Below are 7,500 nucleotides of genomic sequence, written 5' to 3'. Positions count from 1 at the left end.
GATTAAACATTGAAATAATTTTAAAACGCTTATTAAAAAAGTTTACTCTTGACCGTGGGACTTAGAAAAATTTCGGGAAGTCCGATTCGCCTGCTGGAATTACCGCACGGGCTGGACACCTCGCTCCGACGAATCGGTTTTTTCCATTTTTTCCGAAAAATAAATTTTTGTAATTTTTTTTAACGTTAAAAACGTTAATAAACGTCATGTTTACGCATGGATTAAACATTGAAATAATTTTAAAACGCTTATTAAAAAAGTTGGTGTCGACCGTGGGACTTAGAAAAATTTCGGGAAGTCCGATTCGCCTGCTGGAATTACCGCACGGGCTGGACAGCTCGCTCCGACGAATCGGTTTTTTCCATTTTTTCCGAAAAATAAATTTTTGTAATTTTTTTTAACGTTAAAAACGTTAATAAACGTCATGTTTACGCATGGATTAAACATTGAAATAATTTTAAAACGCTTATTAAAAAAGTTGGTGTCGACCGTGGGACTTAGAAAAATTTCGGGAAGTCCGATTCGCCTGCTGGAATTACCGCACGGGCTGGACACCTCGCTCCGACGAATCGGTTTTTTCCATTTTTTTTGAAAAATAAATTTTTGTAATTTTTTTTAATGTTAAAAACGTTAATAAACATCATGTTTACGCATGGATTAAACATTGAAATAATTTTAAAACGCTTATTAAAAAAGTTTACTCTTGACCGTGGGACTTAGAAAAATTTCGGGAAGTCCGATTCGCCTGCTGGAATTACCGCACGGCCTGGACAGCTCGCATCGACCGATACATTTTTTCCATTTTCAGTGAAAAAAAAATTTTTGTCAATTTTCTCAACGTTAAAAACGTTAATAAACTGCGTTTTTATGCGTGGATTAAACATTAAAAAAATTTTGAAATATGTGATGAAAAAGTTTACTCTTGACCGTTCGGACTTAGAAAAATTTCGAGTACCTCGGATCGCCTGCTGGAATTACCGCACGGCCTGGACAGCCCGCATCGACCGATACATTTTTTCCATTTTCAGTGAAAAAAAAATTTTTGTCAATTTTCTCAACGTTAAAAACGTTAATAAACTGCGTTTTTATGCGTGGATTAAACATTAAAAAAATTTTGAAATATGTGATGAAAAAGTTTACTCTTGACCGTCGGGACTTAGAAAAATTTCGAGTACCCCGGATCGCCTGCTGGAATTACCGCACGGCCTGGATAGCCCGCATCGACCGATACATTTTTTCCATTTTCAGTGAAAAAAAAATTTTTGTCAATTTTCTCAACGTTAAAAACGTTAATAAACTGCGTTTTTATGCGTGGATTAAACATTAAAAAAATTTTGAAATATGTGATGAAAAAGTTTACTCTTGACCGTCGGGACTTAGAAAAATTTCGAGTACCCCGGATCGCCTGCTGGAATTACCGCACGGCCTGGATAGCCCGCATCGACCGATACATTTTTTCCATTTTCAGTGAAAAAAAAATTTTTGTCAATTTTCTCAACGTTAAAAACGTTAATAAACTGCGTTTTTATGCGTGGATTAAACATTAAAAAAATTTTGAAATATGTGATGAAAAAGTTTACTCTTGACCGTCGGGACTTAGAAAAATTTCGAGTACCCCGGATCGCCTGCTGGAATTACCGCACGGGCTGGACACCTCGCTCCGACGAATCGGTTTTTTCCATTTTTTCCGAAAAATAAATTTTTGTAATTTTTTTTAACGTTAAAAACGTTAATAAACGTCATGTTTACGCATGGATTAAACATTGAAATAATTTTAAAACGCTTATTAAAAAAGTTGGTGTCGACCGTGGGACTTAGAAAAATTTCGGGAAGTCCGATTCGCCTGCTGGAATTACCGCACGGGCTGGACACCTCGCTCCGACGAATCGGTTTTTTCCATTTTTTCCGAAAAATAAATTTTTGTAATTTTTTTTAATGTTAAAAACGTTAATAAACGTCATGTTTACGCATGGATTAAACATTGAAATAATTTTAAAACGCTTATTAAAAAAGTTGGTGTCGACCGTGGGACTTAGAAAAATTTCGGGAAGTCCGATTCGCCTGCTGGAATTACCGCACGGGCTGGACACCTCGCTCCGACGAATCGGTTTTTTCCATTTTTTCCGAAAAATAAATTTTTGTAATTTTTTTTAACGTTAAAAACGTTAATAAACGTCATGTTTACGCATGGATTAAACATTGAAATAATTTTAAAACGCTTATTAAAAAAGTTGGTGTCGACCGTGGGACTTAGAAAAATTTCGGGAAGTCCGATTCGCCTGCTGGAATTACCGCACGGGCTGGACAGCTCGCTCCGACGAATCGGTTTTTTCCATTTTTTCCGAAAAATAAATTTTTGTAATTTTTTTTAACGTTAAAAACGTTAATAAACGTCATGTTTACGCATGGATTAAACATTGAAATAATTTTAAAACGCTTATTAAAAAAGTTGGTGTCGACCGTGGGACTTAGAAAAATTTCGGGAAGTCCGATTCGCCTGCTGGAATTACCGCACGGCCTGGACAGCTCGCTCCGACGAATCGGTTTTTTCCATTTTTTCCGAAAAATAAATTTTTGTAATTTTTTTTAATGTTAAAAACGTTAATAAACGTCATGTTTACGCATGGATTAAACATTGAAATAATTTTAAAACGCTTATTAAAAAAGTTGGTGTCGACCGTGGGACTTAGAAAAATTTCGGGAAGTCCGATTCGCCTGCTGGAATTACCGCACGGGCTGGACACCTCGCTCCGACGAATCGGTTTTTTCCATTTTTTCCGAAAAATAAATTTTTGTAATTTTTTTTAACGTTAAAAACGTTAATAAACGTCATGTTTACGCATGGATTAAACATTGAAATAATTTTAAAACGCTTATTAAAAAAGTTGGTGTCGACCGTGGGACTTAGAAAAATTTCGGGAAGTCCGATTCGCCTGCTGGAATTACCGCACGGGCTGGACAGCTCGCTCCGACGAATCGGTTTTTTCCATTTTTTCCGAAAAATAAATTTTTGTAATTTTTTTTAACGTTAAAAACGTTAATAAACGTCATGTTTACGCATGGATTAAACATTGAAATAATTTTAAAACGCTTATTAAAAAAGTTGGTGTCGACCGTGGGACTTAGAAAAATTTCGGGAAGTCCGATTCGCCTGCTGGAATTACCGCACGGGCTGGACACCTCGCTCCGACGAATCGGTTTTTTCCATTTTTTTTGAAAAATAAATTTTTGTAATTTTTTTTAATGTTAAAAACGTTAATAAACATCATGTTTACGCATGGATTAAACATTGAAATAATTTTAAAACGCTTATTAAAAAAGTTTACTCTTGACCGTGGGACTTAGAAAAATTTCGGGAAGTCCGATTCGCCTGCTGGAATTACCGCACGGCCTGGACAGCTCGCATCGACCGATACATTTTTTCCATTTTCAGTGAAAAAAAAATTTTTGTCAATTTTCTCAACGTTAAAAACGTTAATAAACTGCGTTTTTATGCGTGGATTAAACATTAAAAAAATTTTGAAATATGTGATGAAAAAGTTTACTCTTGACCGTTCGGACTTAGAAAAATTTCGAGTACCTCGGATCGCCTGCTGGAATTACCGCACGGCCTGGACAGCCCGCATCGACCGATACATTTTTTCCATTTTCAGTGAAAAAAAAATTTTTGTCAATTTTCTCAACGTTAAAAACGTTAATAAACTGCGTTTTTATGCGTGGATTAAACATTAAAAAAATTTTGAAATATGTGATGAAAAAGTTTACTCTTGACCGTCGGGACTTAGAAAAATTTCGAGTACCCCGGATCGCCTGCTGGAATTACCGCACGGCCTGGATAGCCCGCATCGACCGATACATTTTTTCCATTTTCAGTGAAAAAAAAATTTTTGTCAATTTTCTCAACGTTAAAAACGTTAATAAACTGCGTTTTTATGCGTGGATTAAACATTAAAAAAATTTTGAAATATGTGATGAAAAAGTTTACTCTTGACCGTCGGGACTTAGAAAAATTTCGAGTACCCCGGATCGCCTGCTGGAATTACCGCACGGCCTGGATAGCCCGCATCGACCGATACATTTTTTCCATTTTCAGTGAAAAAAAAATTTTTGTCAATTTTCTCAACGTTAAAAACGTTAATAAACTGCGTTTTTATGCGTGGATTAAACATTAAAAAAATTTTGAAATATGTGATGAAAAAGTTTACTCTTGACCGTCGGGACTTAGAAAAATTTCGAGTACCCCGGATCGCCTGCTGGAATTACCGCACGGGCTGGACACCTCGCTCCGACGAATCGGTTTTTTCCATTTTTTCCGAAAAATAAATTTTTGTAATTTTTTTTAACGTTAAAAACGTTAATAAACGTCATGTTTACGCATGGATTAAACATTGAAATAATTTTAAAACGCTTATTAAAAAAGTTGGTGTCGACCGTGGGACTTAGAAAAATTTCGGGAAGTCCGATTCGCCTGCTGGAATTACCGCACGGGCTGGACACCTCGCTCCGACGAATCGGTTTTTTCCATTTTTTCCGAAAAATAAATTTTTGTAATTTTTTTTAATGTTAAAAACGTTAATAAACGTCATGTTTACGCATGGATTAAACATTGAAATAATTTTAAAACGCTTATTAAAAAAGTTGGTGTCGACCGTGGGACTTAGAAAAATTTCGGGAAGTCCGATTCGCCTGCTGGAATTACCGCACGGGCTGGACACCTCGCTCCGACGAATCGGTTTTTTCCATTTTTTCCGAAAAATAAATTTTTGTAATTTTTTTTAACGTTAAAAACGTTAATAAACGTCATGTTTACGCATGGATTAAACATTGAAATAATTTTAAAACGCTTATTAAAAAAGTTGGTGTCGACCGTGGGACTTAGAAAAATTTCGGGAAGTCCGATTCGCCTGCTGGAATTACCGCACGGGCTGGACAGCTCGCTCCGACGAATCGGTTTTTTCCATTTTTTCCGAAAAATAAATTTTTGTAATTTTTTTTAACGTTAAAAACGTTAATAAACGTCATGTTTACGCATGGATTAAACATTGAAATAATTTTAAAACGCTTATTAAAAAAGTTGGTGTCGACCGTGGGACTTAGAAAAATTTCGGGAAGTCCGATTCGCCTGCTGGAATTACCGCACGGCCTGGACAGCTCGCTCCGACGAATCGGTTTTTTCCATTTTTTCCGAAAAATAAATTTTTGTAATTTTTTTTAATGTTAAAAACGTTAATAAACGTCATGTTTACGCATGGATTAAACATTGAAATAATTTTAAAACGCTTATTAAAAAAGTTGGTGTCGACCGTGGGACTTAGAAAAATTTCGGGAAGTCCGATTCGCCTGCTGGAATTACCGCACGGGCTGGACACCTCGCTCCGACGAATCGGTTTTTTCCATTTTTTCCGAAAAATAAATTTTTGTAATTTTTTTTAACGTTAAAAACGTTAATAAACGTCATGTTTACGCATGGATTAAACATTGAAATAATTTTAAAACGCTTATTAAAAAAGTTGGTGTCGACCGTGGGACTTAGAAAAATTTCGGGAAGTCCGATTCGCCTGCTGGAATTACCGCACGGGCTGGACAGCTCGCTCCGACGAATCGGTTTTTTCCATTTTTTCCGAAAAATAAATTTTTGTAATTTTTTTTAACGTTAAAAACGTTAATAAACGTCATGTTTACGCATGGATTAAACATTGAAATAATTTTAAAACGCTTATTAAAAAAGTTGGTGTCGACCGTGGGACTTAGAAAAATTTCGGGAAGTCCGATTCGCCTGCTGGAATTACCGCACGGGCTGGACACCTCGCTCCGACGAATCGGTTTTTTCCATTTTTTTTGAAAAATAAATTTTTGTAATTTTTTTTAATGTTAAAAACGTTAATAAACATCATGTTTACGCATGGATTAAACATTGAAATAATTTTAAAACGCTTATTAAAAAAGTTTACTCTTGACCGTGGGGACTTAGAAAAATTCCGGCTTGCACGGATTCGACCACTCTGTTTTTCGGAGTTTCTGAGAAAAATAAATTTTTGTAATTTTTTTCATTATGATTTCTGAGTTCTCCCAGTAGTTTAATGTAAGGATTAAGCATTTAAAAATTTTTAAATCGAATATTAAAAAAGTTTACTCTTGCAATTTTTGGAAAAAAAAAATTCTAAAAAATTTTTCTTTCGGTGGAAACTAACGTTTAATATGTACAATAACGATTTATCGAATAAAAATCGTATGTTAATATATGTTCGAATCGACCATAGTTTCAGCGGCTAAGTACCAGCAGCCCGGCCGGTTGGTCTGTACGCGCGGCAGTTTACCACCATAAGCGCCCGTGCTGAGCGGCCGGCGCCGCGGTCGTCGCGGCCGCCCGTTTGGTTACTATAAGAGAGCACGTCGGTTCGAGCGGACCGGTCGGCGCAGCGGCGGGCGAGCGGCTATTCTACGATCTCGGTCGAGAAGCAGTCGTTCAGCTCCTCGAGGTCCATTCCTCGACTGTTCTGTACCGCGTTCCGTTGCGAATTTTTCTCTACACAGCATGACCACGGGTCGGTGTCTCAGACCGAATGGCCCTTATGTGGTAAGCCCAGAATGTTGGGTTGGATACAACGTATATTCGTTATACTTGTACGACTCTCACATCAACTCTCAGAAACCCAAAAGGGGTTTTCTATCCGAGCGAAAATATATTTTTCGTATACAAAAATTTAATGGCAAAGACCAAACGAAATACTACACACAAAAAGGGGCGACGAACAAAAATTGTTCGAATGAAATATAATATATACATATAAAATTGAGGTGTCCTAAGAGAGAAATACATAAACTAAGAGGTATATATTATAAGAAATATATATTATTTCTGGGCAAAGAAGAGAGAACGAAAAGAAGAGTATGATCTTTAACGCGAGGGCCTCGACATGGGTACGCCTAGCATGGTTCGCGCTTTCTCGATATGTCCAGCATGTTAACGTACGCGGTCTTCGGACTTCGTGCGTTATGTCCGTGCTTACACGATGGAGAGCGCTCGAGCATACGTGCTTACAAACCTGAAAGTCGATGTGACATCCGAGATTCTTTTTCTTCTAAAAAGATCTCGGAGAGATACACGGGAGAGTTTGAAATTTTTGGAGGTCCTCCTGATGTATATGCGCGGATATACCCATGTGGTAATTCGTGCGGAGTTGGTAATCTAATAGTGGAGCGAAATTTACCAACTCGAAAGAGAAGAGAGAAGAGAGTAGAGAGAAGAGAGAGGAGAAAGAGAACTGTCTTAAAGACGAGAAAAAGTATCGTCGATCCGACTCTTAAGGGGAGAGAGTCGGCGACTAAGATATATATATACATACATATTTTTGCTTCGTATGATGAAAATTTACTCGAAGCTCCCTGGTTGATCCTGCCAGTAGTCATATGCTTGTCTCAAAGATTAAGCCATGCATGTCTCAGTACATGCCGTATTAAGGTGAAACCGCGAATGGCTCATTAAATCAGTTATGGTTC

At 37.1% G+C, this 7,500-nt stretch overlaps 1 non-coding gene across 1 annotated transcript in view; it reads left to right on the top strand.

Moving 5' to 3' along the window:
• The first annotated feature begins 7,383 nt into the window (after positions 1-7,383).
• LOC143176460 (small subunit ribosomal RNA) overlaps positions 7,384-7,500 on the top strand; it is a 1,921-nt gene continuing 1,804 nt past the window's right edge. The window contains exon 1 of the ribosomal RNA XR_013001003.1: positions 7,384-7,500. This exon is cut by the window's right edge and continues 1,804 nt beyond it. This is a non-coding gene — a ribosomal RNA (small subunit ribosomal RNA).

This window comes from Nomia melanderi, unplaced genomic scaffold (genome assembly GCF_051020985.1).
Source record: "Nomia melanderi isolate GNS246 unplaced genomic scaffold, iyNomMela1 scaffold0569, whole genome shotgun sequence".
NCBI classification, from domain to species: Eukaryota; Metazoa; Arthropoda; class Insecta; order Hymenoptera; family Halictidae; genus Nomia; species Nomia melanderi.
This window is presented reverse-complemented; position numbering and strand designations above follow the sequence as displayed.